The sequence below is a fragment of the Trichosurus vulpecula genome, chromosome 2, assembly GCF_011100635.1.
Source record: "Trichosurus vulpecula isolate mTriVul1 chromosome 2, mTriVul1.pri, whole genome shotgun sequence".
Taxonomy (NCBI): Eukaryota; Metazoa; Chordata; class Mammalia; order Diprotodontia; family Phalangeridae; genus Trichosurus; species Trichosurus vulpecula.
This window is the reverse complement of record NC_050574.1, coordinates 415,899,989-415,903,044: the sequence shown is the minus strand read 5'-3', so window position 1 is coordinate 415,903,044 and position 3,056 is coordinate 415,899,989. Positions and strand designations below refer to the sequence as shown.

The window sequence follows — 3,056 nt, the reverse complement described above, 5'->3', positions numbered from 1 at the left end:
AGAACATTGAACATGGTAACAGCCACAGTGTGTGATGACTGACTTTGATAGACTTAGCCCTTCTCAGCAATGCAAGGGCCTAAAATAACTCCAAAAGACTCATGATGGAAAGTGCCATCCACATCCAGAGAAAGACCTATGGAGTCTGAATGTAGAGTGAAGCAGACCATTTCCTTTCTATGTTTTGTTTCGTTTTGCTTTTTCTTTCTCGTGGTTACTCCCATTCATTCTAATTCTTCTATACAATATGATTAATGTGAAAATATGTTTAATAGGAATGTATATGTAAAGCCTATATCAGATTGCATGCTTTCTTGTGGAGGTGGGGGAGGAAAGGGAGAAAATTTAAAACTTATGGAAGTGAATGTTGAAAACTAAAAATAAATAAATTGACTTATTAAAAAAAAAAAAAGGAATAGAGTAGTGACCGAGTCTGCCCTTGTTCCTCACCACTGCAAAGGCCTACTGTCCTCAAGGAGAAGAGAGTCAGAGGGTTGAGGGGCACAGAGCCAAAGCCCTAATTCCATTTTCCACCCATCCCTCTCACTACAACTGCTCTTATTCATACACAGTGGATGCGGGACCAAGATGGGAAACGGAGCAGAAGAGGGTTATAACTTTGTCTTCAAAGTGGTGCTAAGAGGGGAATCTAGAGTGGGTAAGACCCACCTGTTGTCAAGATTCACAAGAAATGAGTTCAGCCACGGCAGTTGGACAACCATTGGGGTGGAATTCTCTACTTGAACTATGTTGCTAAGGACAGCAGCTGTCAAAGCCCAAATCTGGAACATAGCTGGGCTAGAGCAATACCATGCCATCACTTCAGCATATTACAGAGGGACAATTGGGGCTCTTCTGGTATTTGACCTAACTAAATACCAGATCTATGTCATGGTAGAGTGCTGGCTGAAGGAGCTATATGACCACACAGAGGCCACCATTGTCATCATGCTGGTGGGCAATAAGAGTGACCTGAGCCACACAAGAGAGGTGCCCACTGATGAGGCTCCCATGTTTGCTGAAAATAATGGACTCCTGTTTATTGAAACCTCAGTTCTTGATTCTACTAATGTTGACCTGGCCTTGAAAGTGTCCTCAAAGAGATTTTTACCAAGGTGTCCAAGCAGCAGCAGAACAACGCCTGTGCCAACACAATCACTCTGGACAGTGCCCAACCCAGGCAAGAGCTGAGGTCTAAGGAGAAAAAGGCTTGCTGTATTAGCCTCCAAAGCCAGCTGGTGACCTGAGTATCATGGCCTGATGCCTCTCCTCTTTGACCTGAATTTCCTGTCATACTCTCCCCTTGAGTCTCAGCCCTAAAAGATGACCCCTTCAGTTGCACCCTCACTGAGTAGAGGGAGAGGGAGGGACCCAAGTGTCTAGAAAGGCATGCCTAGTTGACTTTGGGGGTCTATGACTGATCACTTCCTTAGAGTGTTAGGGGAGTTTCTATAGCCCAATTCCATACCCCTTCACTATTACTCCTGTGTGTCTTTTCTCCTCTATACAAGATTAATTAGCTTCTGGGATACTTTTGTGCCCTTTGAGAAGGGCACCTGGCCCTAAGCATCTTGCTCTCACTCACCCAGGAATCCAGGATTCTATTGCCTGCTTTTTTTTGCTTCATTCCCCTGAGCTCCTCCAGTAATGCCTTGCCCCGCCCCACTAGATCCCACCAATAAAAACTGTTTTGTAACAAAATAAGTAAATAAATAAACAATTTTTAAAAAGGAATAGTTGTACAAAATAGATTTGCAGTTTCATGTGCAAGCATCATTTATTATACTATATCATGGAGATGCTTGTTTATTCCATAAATTAAGATTTAAATTAAAAAAAAAGTACTTAAGGTTTGCAAAGCACTTTACATACATTGTTAGTGATATTAAACCCTTGAGCCAGCCAAAACGCTAATAATTATTATTACCGTTAGAAATAGTAATCACCAGACAGGCAGAAAGAGAGACATCAGGGTGTCAAGGAGACAATACTGGTCTATTTTCCAATTAACCTGGGATCTAATCCTAGATTTGCCATTAACTTCCAATGGGCCCAGGGGTGGGCAGGGCCTCTAGCCCAACTTTGTAGCCCAGTTTTCTCATCTGTGAGATGAGAGAGTTCAATGAGACAATATTGAAATATTATATAATAATAATGATATATCATTACATATAAAATAATATATGGTAATATGTTGTAATAGTATATATACACATGTATACACACACACATATATCTGTACCTTTATTGACGGTTTGGCTCATACTTTGTGATATCATTAATGAAGGGAACTCCCAGTGAGTAAATTCCCTCTTCCAACGTAGATCGGCACCTGCTATGAAACTTATGGGGCAGCTAGGTGGTGTAGTGGATAGAGAGCCAGGCTTGGAGTCAGAAAGACTTATTTATCTTCTTAAGTTCAAATCTGGCTTCGGATGCTTGCTAGCTGTGTGACCCTGGGCAAGTCACTTCACCCTGTTTGCCTCAGTTTCCTCATCTTGGCAAACCCCTCCAGAATCTTTGCCAAGGAAAATCCCAAATAGGGTCATGAAGAGTCACACACAACTGAAAGATGACTGACTAACGTGAAACTTATAATCTAAGAGATTTTCCTAGAAGGGTGAAAAGGTTAAGGGGCTCTGAAGATTTATTTATTGGGTAGTAGTGAACAGGCTGATGTCTACTAATACAACAAATGTCTCGGAATAGAACCACCTCTCTTCTTCTCTCAATATCTCTCTCATTAAGTTCCCCACCATGGGGTTTGCTAAATGGGAGAGATGAGCATTTTTTTTTCCATTTTGGCAGCACGTTTTTCTCCAAATCCGAGATTGAGAGTGAAGGAGTGAAGTATTCTTTATGCATCATAAGTTTAAAAATTTTAGTTTCGTTCTAAGTTCATAAAAGTGAAAGCAGCAGTCTATCCACTATGACTCAGTGACAGTGAAATATGGTGGATGCCCTAGACTTCTCTATCAATGATAAAAATATGCTTTTCAGAAGTTATATTGAGTTGGGTAAGGAGGCAACGTATGCTGTGATATTTATTAGTAATG

At 41.1% G+C, this 3,056-nt stretch overlaps 1 pseudogene; it reads left to right on the top strand.

Moving 5' to 3' along the window:
• The first annotated feature begins 588 nt into the window (after window positions 1-588).
• LOC118837284 lies at window positions 589-1,247 on the top strand (annotated as a pseudogene).
• Window positions 1,248-3,056: the final 1,809 nt, after the last annotated feature.